The sequence below is a fragment of the Excalfactoria chinensis genome, chromosome 12 (assembly GCF_039878825.1).
Source record: "Excalfactoria chinensis isolate bCotChi1 chromosome 12, bCotChi1.hap2, whole genome shotgun sequence".
Taxonomy (NCBI): domain Eukaryota; kingdom Metazoa; phylum Chordata; class Aves; order Galliformes; family Phasianidae; genus Excalfactoria; species Excalfactoria chinensis.
The window spans coordinates 14761933-14774819 of record NC_092836.1 but is presented as its reverse complement, the minus strand read 5'-3'; the positions used below and the strand labels follow the sequence as shown (position 1 = coordinate 14774819).

The 12887-nt window shown below is 43.3% G+C and overlaps 1 protein-coding gene across 2 annotated transcripts in view; it reads right to left on the bottom strand.

The window, feature by feature from the left end:
• VGLL4 (vestigial like family member 4) overlaps positions 1–2864 on the bottom strand; it is a 71797-nt gene extending 68933 nt beyond the window's left edge. Inside the window, exon 1 of one of the 2 annotated variants that reach the window (XM_072347564.1) lies at positions 2640–2864. The gene's annotated coding sequence lies outside the window, so the exon portion shown is untranslated. Of the gene's footprint in view, positions 1–2331; positions 2402–2639 lie in introns of those variants that run through there. The other variant, XM_072347565.1, reaches the window with a different exon arrangement.
• Between the last annotated feature and the right edge of the window lie 10023 nt (positions 2865–12887).

Sequence of the window (12887 nt, the reverse complement as noted above, 5' to 3'; positions counted from 1 at the left end):
ATTCCAGTATGCTGTGACTTACCAAAGATGCTGCGCACAGTTACAGTTGAAGAAAGTACCTTCAAGGAGCTAAAAACCCCCAGGCAATAATGCAAACAGTACGAAATATCCCTATATATACCTAATATTAGGCAAAATCCTAAACCTGCCTGTTTGAAACTTAAATAAACAAGCAGTAGGGAAACCAGAGATAAACTGCAGGCTGGACAACAGGACGTTCATGCAATCCCACAGCAGTTATTATTCACAGCAGGAAAAGACTTCCAGTAAGAGACAAGCTTCATATCTGATTAAACAAAAAGGGAATAGTGAAGGAACAGAAAGGAAAAAGATGCTTGAAGCAGTAATCAGCATGGAGCTATGATGGCTTTTGGCTGGGGGAGACCTTAACTAGGAACCAAAGTAACAAGGTAGAAGCAGGAAAAGGGACGCAAACATTCGAGGATGAGAACAAAAGGTCTGCACAAAGACATGCTGTGCAGATAAAAACACGAGTAGCGTGCAGACACAGTTTGGACACGAAGATTGAAAAAGAGGTCGCCCTCATAAGAATAGCTGGACCGCAGGTCTGACTGAATACAGAACAACAGAGCAGACAACGGCTCTAGCAAACAAGTTAATAGAAAACTTGTGAAAGCAGACAATACTATGAGGTCTCTTCCAAACTTGCTGAGTGCGAACTAGAGAGAGACATCTGCGTGGTGCCAAGGAGAGCGAAAGGCTGAACTTCTCAATGATGGAGAGAGAAGAATCTGAGACTTGAATTCATGTGTCTGGGGAAGACAGAAGAGAAAAGTGGATTAATAAATAAAGTTCTTTATAACAATGAAAACGTGAGACACAAAACAAACAGGACACCCCAGAAACAATGAGGGAGAGAGGATGAAAGCGAAGGAAGTGTAAATAATCACAAGTATAAGGAAAACATGATTAACTGAAGAGAGAGGCAAACAGGGCAAAAATACCCAACACCTCGAAAGATGCAGGCAAAGTGCCTGCTAGTCAAGTGCAGTGATCCCGAGTCGGTAGAGAAAGAGGGGTATTTCAGTTAGCTTCAATGGAAGAAAGTGCAGTGGAAGAGGAAACCCAGACACAACTTCTCAGCACAACTGAAAAGGCTGCAGAGGAAAGGAATATAATGAAATATCTTGTTGAAAACCAAGTCAAGAGCTTTTATTTTTCCAGCTAGGAGAGAGTAAAGCATATCTGCACTGAGGATGAGGCGAATGATAAACATGCTGGAGTCAACATACGTCCTCAAAAGCCACAACATGCTTAAATTCCTTCGACTGCACCTACACCACAGCTTCTATGGCGGGATATGTAAATCCCGTGTTGAGATACTCACACAAAATGTTAAGTGTTCAGTTTAGATAGATTGTATTTCTTATCTGCAACAGTAAAATCTGCACAGTGAGTTTCAGCTACTTGATCAGAGGAATCATCAAAGCACCACTTATCTCTATGTGTTTGTTTAGTATCTTGGGTTCTTACCGTGCTTGTTTTTGGATGTGGAAAGCATGAAGAGCTACGTCTCCAAACAGAAACAACTCAATGATTTAACTTGCCACGTATAAAAAGTTAAGCTTAAAGCAAAACCTTGGCATTTAACATTATGTTCTTTTGTTTTCTTGATGCCCAAATCCTCTTTAACATGGAAACATACTAAAAAGAAATCTATTACACTTTCAGAAGAGAGGAACACGGGTGTCACCTGCTGTCAGCCTGGCTCTGAAGATTAACTACTTCTGATTCTATCTGGGAAACATAAACTCAGCCTGACTGAAGAGACCGAATCTGCACCTCTAAGACTAACAACCGCTCTACAAACAGAACATAGCAGACGCAGAGTGAAAAGGCTTTCGCAGCGCCCTTAGGACTCATTCGACAAGATTTACACCGCAGGACCGTCTGCTGCTGCTGGAATTCCGCAAGAAAAATACGCTCTGTTGAAGCCAAGGTGTGAATATAAGATGGCAGTCGAAACACTGCTCTGTCGGTCCCAGAGCGGTGCAACAGGCTTCCAAACAGAAACTTAGGGCGGCTTGTTTCCCAGCAGCCGGCTTCAGCACCCTCTGCTGTGACGGAGCAGCGTGGCGGGCCGCGAGAACACTCAGCAGCCAGGAGGAGCCTGAGGGCACGGCATGGCTCGGCACGACATGGCTCGGCACAGCACGGCACGGCTCGGCATAGCACGGCACAGCCGCCGCTCGCCCGAGGCAGGACCCAACCCGGCGGAGAAAGCCGCCCCCTCGCCACGGCTCGAGGCCCCGCGGGCAGGCACGGAGCAGCCCGTTACCCGGGGCAGCCCGTTACCGGGGCAGCGCGCACCTCCCCTCCTCGTCCCGCCGAGTCGCAGCGCCGCGGCCGCTCCTCACAGCACTCAGCCCCGACGGCGGCCGCCGCCAACCCCGCGGGCTGCCCCGCCGCTCCGACACCCGCTCGGGCGCCCGGCCCAGCCCAGGAAAAGTCCCGCAGCGCCGGGATTTCCCCGCGCCCACAGTGCGGCGTCGCTCCGCCCGTCAGCGGCCGCGGGGTCGCGCTCTCCGCCCGCCGGCGCTGCTCTCCCCTCGGCGCCGCGGGGCCACCTGTCCCCTGCCTCCCGCCTCCCGCCCCGCCGCGGCCCCGGGCTCACTCACCAGCGCGCTCTCGGGCGGAGCGGGAGGCGGCGTGGCCGGGCGGACGGCGGAGCGGGAAGGCGGCGGGCGGGGGGAAGGAGGAGGGCCGCTTGTTTACTCCCGGGCCGGGGCGGCGAGCCCGGGAGCGGAGCGGAGCAGGAGCCGCTGGCCCCGGCGCCGCTCGCTGCACGGGCCCGGGGAGGAATCCCAGGAATGATGGAATTCTGCTGCTAGCAGGTGGGGAGAGCGGGGCGGCCCCATTGGCCGGGCCGGGCTATGAGGTCAGCATAATTAGGGTAATGAGGCGCTGACATCATATCCTCGCAGGTAGGAGAGCGCGGCGAGGAGGAAGCGGAGCTGCTGACAGGCCCCGCCCGCCCGGAGCGCGGCACCAACCCCACGGCGGCCGCGGGGGGCGCGGGGCGGGGCGGGCAGCGCCGCGGGGTTGGCAGGTAACGAGGGACCCTCGGCCTGCAGCCCCCGGCTACAAACCCCACGTGCCGATAGCACAGCTCCGCGTTTAGCTCCTGTTTACGACTTACAGCTCCCGAAGAGCGGGAGGTTTGTTTGTGGGAGCAAGTTTGGTTTGGTTTGGTTTCCGGAGTCCCTGCTTACAGTTGGTGTGAGTCATTCAGCCCACTGCGGAAGTAGCCAAAAATCAATGTATGAAATGAAAGCTGAGTGACTGCCTCAGTCCACAAGGAACTCTCCTACAGCTCCATACACAGAGAGCATAAGCACGCTTACCTGACAAAACAACAACGAAGAGATAAGAAAATCACCAGAAGTACCTTTGGCCATCATTGTAGGGCCCAACACAGCCACATCACACCAACCTGTGCTGCAGAACTTTGTCACACAGTTTTCTTGCATATATAAATAGAGGGAAGAGACACGGTAAAGGAATACATGTATGGTCCATGGTCTGTTGCCCATTGTGAGCATCAAACCTCTCTACAGGAATTAGGTCCAATGCTGCTGCATTTTTTGCCTTTACAAATGCTGGGAGGCACTGAGGTTTCTTCAGGGCTCTTGGAGTCCACAGCAAATGGAAACCAAAGGACAACTGACCAACCCCAATCCCAGCACAGGAGTCAGGGCTGTGGAGATGTAGTGTGACCTCAAAAGGACACTGGGCAGCAACAATACAAAACATCTCAGTACAGCTGTGCTTGTGATATTTCTCTTGGTCAGTTCTTTTAATGTGAGAAACATTTATTCTAACACATGCGTAAACTGACAAGAAAAAGAAACAGCACAGCTGCCTTTCTTCACTGAAGGAAAAAAAGCATCAAGACACATGGAAGGTTTATTTTAGCTTCTGAAAATGGGACTTAGGCATAAAGGAGGGGAAGAAGCACAGCTCCCACGTTCACACAGCGCGGCCGCCAACGCAGAAGCCCCGCCAAGTGGTGTGGGGAGGCTGCATGGGAGGGAAGGGTCAGAGGCAAACCCTGCACCCTGATCTGACTCCTGTCAGAGCCTGTGCCGGGTCTGTGCTCACCCACTGTAATCTGAAAATCTATCAAAATCATGCAGCTGATACTGAAGTATTTTCGTATCCTTGCAAGGACAGGTCATGAGATCGCAGGGCCGTCAAAAGCTGGCCAGAAATGCATTCCAAACACGAAATGAACTCCAGATTCAGGCTCGGCACACTTAGCGTATCCAGCGGACTGATTTCAGTGGCTAAAAAAGTGAAAGGCAGGAAGTACGACAAACTTTATCTTATACATGTCTTTAAACTGCTAACCTATGACATTTATAGCAATGTAGGATAATAGTTACAGGTTGTTCCTTGTTGTTTTATTTTTCTGATTTTTTTTAATACTGGAAAGTATTTTCATTACCAGGAAAAACAGGAATTCGATGATTTATTTTTTGGGAAAACGGTAGTCAAAATAGTGATGTAGAAATTACTGGAGAAAAAACAATCTTTAAAGTACCAGACAAGAAATAATACTTTGAACTAGAGAAAACAAAACCGCAAGCACTGAGAAAAGATCTCAAGCAGACACTGGTAAGTATCATGAGGATGAACTGCTGTAGACTAATTACAAACCTTTTGAATATGTATCTTGAAGGAAAAAAGTACAGCACCTCCTGTTTACATCTGCTGGAGGGGAAGAAGGAGGAAAGGTTTCTTAGTTAAGGAGACAGCCTTGGGATGAGGAGGAGACTGAAAGACAGAGGTCAAAACAGCTTTTGATCCTTGCATACGCTATTACAGCCCCCAGCAGAAGTTTTAGAAGAGTATTTATTAAACCATCTAAGGAGTCTGAGGAAACATCAGCCTCTGGGAAAGATGACCCTGCGTGTTCCTGCACAAACACGGCTGGTACAGACAGACTGCACCGCTGAAGTCAGGCATCAGCATTTGTTGAAACAACAACCATTAAAAAAAACCCTGTTAATTGTCAAGGCTGGAAATCACCAAAAACAAATCATACCAGCTATCAGACTGTACGAGAAGCTCGTTTAAGGCGCTGAACTCAACACATGCTAATATTTAGCCAAGCTGTTTAAAGGCAAATTCACAGATTAGTAAAGCAAAAACAATCGTGTTTGATGAACGATATTTTGGCTTGCTTGGGTGTTGCAATTTGTTTTTCATTTTGCACATACTTTGCAAGTGAATGGTATCAAAGGCTCTTTGCTGACTAAATGCCAGCAGGAACCATACTTTGCTGAAACACAAAAACTGACCCAGAGAGACGACGGTTTGTACCTGAACTAAACCAAAAGATTTCAGCCCAAATTTGGGCACCCAACACAGAGCTTAAGGTGTGACTCAAATCCCAGAACAGACCACAGTTGAATGGACACCTGTTCTGCCATGTGTATTAATCACTGAAAAGTGATAAGTGGGAAGGGGGTGGGGTGAGGAGGGCAGTGAAATTCCAGTGGAATGACACACCGTGTTACTTCTACTCTCCATATGCCAACACAACAGAAGACTTACCCAGTGCCTGAGGGATCCAGAACAGCAAACGAGGACTGGAAGAAGGCAGCTGAGGCACAACACTACGGTACACCTGTGGACCGGGAGGAACCAGCAGACAAGAAAAATGCTTTCAAGTCAAGAGCTACGAGCACGCACTCCAGTTGCAGTAGTATTGCCTAGATTTTCTGCCGAGGAGAATGCTTGTCAGCCAAAGACTTGCTGCCCTGAACTTGTGTCAGCCCACTGAACAGGTAGAATCAGCTCAATCTGACAAGACACTACTATTTCATAACCTGCTTTCTATGTACACTAAGAAATTTCCTGGAACAGCTGCCATTGCTTCACAGCTTCTTTTAAGGTGTTTAAGAAAAAACAAAAGGTTCCCTCCCTCCCCCCCCAAAAAGCAGAGGAGAAAAAGGGAAATATATCAAACAGATGCAGTCATACACAGGGAGATCTGCTGTCTTCCCTCTGCAGACTCCACTCTTTCATTAATCTTGTAATTATTATTGAAATTAAGCATAACATCTGTTCCACAACCGACTGAGAAAATAAAACATTTCCACTCTAATAACAGTTGGCTAAAAATGCCTTGGGCAAGTACTTCCTTACATGTGGACCACAGCAGTGATACTCCTTACTGCAGTCAGTGACATTAGAGCTAACTAGACAGGCATACTCAATACCAGGCTCAAACCTGTTTTGTTAAACTATTTTCAAGTGATTTCAGCTTGTAATAGCTAGTACCAGGGGGTACATGTTGTGTTGTTTACTGAAGTAACACCCAACTCTGAAGAGATGGAGCTTTTTTCCTCTAGGTGCCTGTAGCATGCATTAATTTGCCAGCAGGCATTCACTGCATGCTAAAAAGGAATTACCTGTCTTTTTCCAGCTCCTTGCCCCAATTTCAGTTTCACTTTTTTGAGCAGCAGCAGTAAGAATACTTCTCTACCACATACAGAAACACACGAAGTACCTCCAGTCTAAACAGAAGAGGAAGATGTACTTGTAGAAACACAGCACAAAGATAATTAAGTCTGTGCCCACAAAGCAAACACTATCACAAAACACCACTATACATAGATCTCTCTGAAAGTAACGCCTCCCATTTATTTCAATCAATAGATACAAAGAGTGTGCGTTACATGGTAATAATACGTAATTAAATACTGGTGGGAAGGTTCAGCCTCTACTGCCATATCACCAGCATCCGCCTCTGAAGTGGTGGGCCAACATACAATGGAAGGTGCTACTTTCAGAGCAAGCCTATACATATCACAGGCTATATAAGGTATGTTAATCATTCATAGTATCTGTCAGTACAGTTATAATGCATGCATCTATTTATACCTTCTTTAAATATTTTTATCAATGACTCTTTTTAGAGTCAAAATACATTTTTACCAAAACCAAATGACACAGCTTCACAAGCAAACAGACTTTCTTCAATGCCAAGATTGCTAAACTTTGAATCTAAAACTCTGCTCTGTTAAAAATCCAGATTTGTTTGCGTTGCATCTCAAAGCGACCTTACATAAAAACACATCCAAATTCAAAACACACCACATGAGATTTTAAAAGACGCTAATTTTTTTTTGAAGATAGTTTATTATTTCATTAGATCATAATGTGTTTAATAGCAGTAATTCCAGACAGACAAGTCAATCCAAACTGCTAGCTGATGGAGTTGGTTATTTATTACCTGCTTCAAGACAAAGCTTGCCCTCTTCATTATTGTCTGCCCCATCATCCAAAGGAAGATTAAAAGAGACTCTATAATTTCAGTTGGAGCAGGGTCAGAACAGAAGCATAATCTTAAAGCAAACAGTAAATACTTCCAGAACTGAAGTGAAATATGAACACCACTAACCCTGTTGTCTCAGAACATTTAACCACAGGTACTTTTGCTTGCTTTGTTCCAGGAAAGAAGATTGTACCCTATGGTGATTCCCATAAAATGGAAAAAAGATGAGATACCTAAGCAGAAGTAGGAGTGTCAGATTAACAGATTAAAAGCACTCTTCAGCATCAACCCACTGGTTTTAATTTGTAGTTTTGTTCAAGTTCATAAACAATAATAAAATGGATGCAAACGTTTCACTGCAAAACCCTGAGTGATAAACTCAGTGATAAACTCAGTGTAAAAGAAGGGTCAGTACAATCAGTGATGCACAGATAAAGTTACATGTCCAGAGTAATAAGTTATATACATTTCCCCTTGATTTTACTCCCCTTCTCGTGCAGTTATCACATCCATCTAATAGATTTCACTTCCTATTAGGTTCTTACTTTAATTTCCTCATATGAAAAAGCAAGTTTTAGTGTAACTGGAATTGCTGAAATAACAAACAAGCTGCATTTCATGATCAGATGCAAAATTACTTTGAGTTTACGTACCAAATCAGTGTAAACTACGTAGTTTACATACATGTCAAAGCTGCAAAGTTTTCAGTCAACAGAACTGTTTCTAAACCAAAGACACTACCAGCAAATTACTAGATGGAAGTAACCTGTTATTGGAAAGATTCCTACTGAAATTACTAGAAAGCTAGAAAGGGAACAGAGGAGATGCATCTTTAAAAGATTAAACCAAGGATGAGGGTAAGAGTTTGCCATGAGCACACAGAAGCTCCTCATCTAGCATGTATGCACCTCAACGCCAGACTTGTGAGGCAATTAAAGAAACAAGATTAAAGAGATGAACAGGACTTCAGTATGAAAACAGCTCAATTTTAAAAAGCCTTGCCTCAGAACGTAGTGCACTCCAACAGGGTCACGAGATGAGACACTGGGAGAGATGAGACATTGGGAGCATTCTTTAATCGGCTCTTCCCCCCTCTCCTGCACCCCTTCTCAAGGCATTCAAAGCTGCTGACTTGTTGGCTCTCAGTCTTGTCTTCTACATGGACCGAGCCAGACATTTCATCACTGCTAAGAGCGAGATAATTTGAGGATGGCAACATTAAGAGAAAAAAAACCACCACCACACACTGAATGTCTCCTTCTCATGTTTCACTACTGATTTTAAAATAGGAGGTTTAGAGAAACTTTGGCAGGAGACAGATTTAAAAAAATCCACTCTGTGGGAACACAACCTTCCACATTTACCAAGTAAAACAGAGGAGCTGAATAGACTCAGTGTAAGGAAAGTAACACAAATTAATTCGGTAAAGCTAAAACGACACATTTAACTGAACGATTAACTTAGTTCAATGAATGGATGAGCTATTTTAAACATGAGGTTCAAGTCTTTCAAAGAAGGCTTGATGGTACAAAAAAAGGTAAGCGAAGGAAGCAGGATACAAAATGTTGTGCACAATGTATGTATTTTTAACAACAACCCCTCATGGTTGCAGCTGCTAAGAACCAAATTCTATTCAAATTTAAAACCAGGAAGAAGCCTCGATAGCCATTAACATTTGCATGAAGTTTCAGACATATCAGAATATTGGTCCTTCCAGCTGCATGACCTTCATTTTCTCACAAAAATATGCATAACTGCCAAAATAGCTATCTACCACTGATGGGAAGGTCGTGGCCGAGCACTGGATCGTGAAGGTAAAAGGGACTCCCAGTTCTTAAGTTAGACTTAAAAGATGTAACTGAAATATTTCTTTATATATCAACAACATGACAGTGTATAGTCTGAAACTTCACTTTCATGTACTAAAACTTCACCCATTTCTTTTCTAATTTAAGAAGTCTGAATAAGATGTTAAAACATGCAGGAATAAAACACAGCCTCTTCCCTAAAGCAGCCACGATCAGTTAACAGCCGTGCTGTAGATTTTTATCTAGAAAAAAAAAAAGGTAAATGAGGTCACTCAATACTTTGGTTTCATCCCAGAGAGAAGGATCAGCTGTTTACCCAACCTAAAAAGTTACCAAAAATTGCTACACAAAGTAATGTCTCTTCTTCCTGAAGTCGATAATACAATTAATTGTTCACACACTCACAATATATGGCCAACAGAAGTGACATCAAAAAAATGAAGAATGTTTTTGTTCTCTATAAACACCTTCCCCATTAAAAACTATCAGACGCACACTGACCTGACATTCTGACCTTTAAGGCATATTTCAATTTCAATTCTATTTTTAAATTAATTGCTGGGAAAAGGCATGAGTCATAACCCTGGTTGGATCCCCCTCTACTGGATACTCACCAAGTGCTATGTTTGTTCTAAAGTTTCCCGAGGCAGAACAGGCTCCAGTGTTATCTCTTCAACCAATTAAAAGAAAGGCCTTAGGGTTCAGCTCCCTAAACCATCTGGGAATACTGGCCTCCATATCCACCTGCATCTCCCCAGTTGGGCAAAGATGTTTGTTGCAAGCATCAGAAAGCTATGGGATACTACAGAGGTCAGGTCTCTAAAAGAAAGAAGTCACACTTGTTCAGCCGTGTGTCACCTACAGGCACCTTGTTTATGATAAGGCTGCAGCTGTTGAACTCCATCTGTCAGTCAGGTTAGCCAACAAGCAAGCTGAACCAAATGTAAAGAGATTGCCCTGAAGTGCAGATAAGAAATACAGCGTCTACAGTATTGAAACAAAGTTAAATGCATTCAATATAGCCAAGATTTGAAGGGTCATACAGCAGCCCCATGGAGAAACTCACTACTTTATTTCTCCTTTTACCAAGTATTTAAGTGATTAAGAACACCTCTTATAAACACTTAGGGAAGAAGTCAGCACCTTGTGCGGCACATTTTTATGCACTCATCAGATTAGGAACAGCCAAACATCACAATGCTAGTCAAATGGGTAGCTCAGAACTAAAGACAAGTTAATAAAAAGGCTCGACATCAAGATGAAAGACTGTAAGAAGTAGAAACAAATCTATGGATTACGTACCCAGCCACATTTTTATTCCCCATTCATCCTGTGTCGTGTAGTTTATTTCCTCTGAAGCATGAGATGAGGTTACACTCCACTGGCACTATCTATCTCAGAGCCAGGCAGGCCCCCAGTGCTGACTCACCTATGGAAATCCTTAGTACTTTGATTGGGCCCAGGCTCTTCAGTACAAAGAAGCCTTTTAAACACCAAGAAATAAATCATGTCCTCAGTTGCCTTTAATAAAATCACTGTTACACAGGAGAAAAAAAAAAAAAAAGATGGAACATGAAACAACATCCACAGCAGAATGGGCAAACCAGAAAAGAGGGGCGCCTAAGGAACAGAACAAAAGACTTGTGAATTAATTCAAGAAGAGGAAAAAATAAAGCAATATGGAAATAGAGCAGGGAGGTACAAACAGGAAAGTTACAAACGGAACGAAAAGCTGGTTGTGACTATTTTCACACAAGAACAAACACACTTCACTGCGACAGAGTCGGTAACGTTCTCATGTACTAACTTCCCATGCAACTAGTTATGTTAGTGAATTACAGCTGTAGGACCATAAGAAATCATTTCCACATACTGCTGGGAAACTTCAAAAGCAACTAGCATGTCTGAAATCAATCTCTCTTCTCTTAAAAGTTTTACATAGCATAACGTTGTAACAACCGCATGAAGTATTTTATATTAACAATAGAGAGGAGTTCAGACTGTAAGCTGCTCTGGGCTATGATTCATGCATGGCTCTCCGCCAAAAAAATAAATACATTCAAGACCAATGGCCTCCAGGGGAAAGGTAGGCCACTACTTAAAAAGCACACAGATAAATGATTTACAGAACAGAATACAGTTTAAGATTTCAGCCTATGTGGATCATGAGGAAGAACTTCAAGTTTCACAAAGATTTACTACACAGAGTTGAATACTGGCAGCGTATCAACAGATGGAGTAAACTAGGAACTATTAAACTGGGATTTGCAAAACTCTCCCTAAAGAGCATGAAATGACCAATTATATTGCCGTACACAAAGCAAGTTCACAAAGCCAAATCAAGATAGGCAATGGGTATTTCGTCCATGCAAGACAAACACAGCCAGTTCAGATTACAGGCAAACTCTGCAGTAAAGAGACACCTGTACAGTGAAAGACCAATCCACCAGCCACACAACAAACAGTTTGAAGGCTGTAAGCTGCACAACATCTGCTGTGTACAATGTTTAATTAGCTGCTAACAGCAAGCAGTGCATTCCTATTTCTATCAAAAGAGCATCATTTCTTGACTAAACGCCCTTGTTAGCTAGCAGTGTTCAGAATTAAGATACCTCTGCTGTACAATAGGAAATAAGGTCAGTTCATTCTTACATGTCAGACTGATGTGTAAGTGATTTGTAATCTTTGGAACCACCATTTTGTTAGCGAGCATCTTCTAAGACACCAAAACCACTTCTAAATTTCTTACTTCAATATTCAGAACTTCATATCTCACTGGTTACTTTTAATTACTAAATATTTATATGTATTAATACAATAATCATATTTAATCGGCCACAAACTCAAGGTAACAAGTAAAATAAGAGCAAAGAGAACAACCTATTACTATCCAGCCTTCCTAATGCAGCCATCTCCCAATGGATGGTGAACGTCCAGCAACATTCATACAGCACGCATTTTATTTTACACTTTTAAACTCCTGTAAATTCAAGCCCAGTCCATACATCTGTTAGTCCCAGAAGGGAATTAAATACTTATTTAAGCAATGGTAAGTATGCATGCACTTTAAGTCAAGCGTGTGACTAAATGCTCTGCTTGTAAGAATTCTCAACCAGATGTTGAGCAATCTTATGACACATGATCTCTTTCAAGCAGAGCTTGAAGCAACAGTAATTTACGAGCTAGTGGTTTTGCATCCCATGGTACTGTTATTTAACCAAGCTTTAAAAACTCCATCTTCACCTTTACGCAAGAAAAAAGGTATAAAAATAAAGATGCAGGTTGTCAGGAATGTTTTGTGCTATGATATTACTTTCCAGTATGGATCAAGACCTAAAACTTCACATAACTGCAGTACTATAGGGAAGGGAGCTCCTTAAAATGGAAGGGCATTCAGTCTTGCCACGGATAACTTCTTAATTGAGCCACACTGCTTGTTCATTCTGTGGGTCAGTTACTGCTTCACCTGTGGACTACAGATGATTTTTTTTCCTCCTTCAGTTTGCACGTTTTTGTATTGCACCACAAAAGTTTGGGATTCCAGGTGGAATAATAAGTATAGAAATGTAACAGTTACATTTTCAGTTATAAAGAAGAGATATATGAGGCAGAACTTTAGCTTTTAGCCTTTATTATCTAGTCATCTCATTGAATCTGTCAGGGACAATGGTGAGAAGATGATGTATTAAACACTATTAACTGTAGGCTTTAGTTCCATGGGTTTTTTGCTTACTAAGCCCTCCAGTAGATGGTGGTTCTCTTCCCCCTAATAA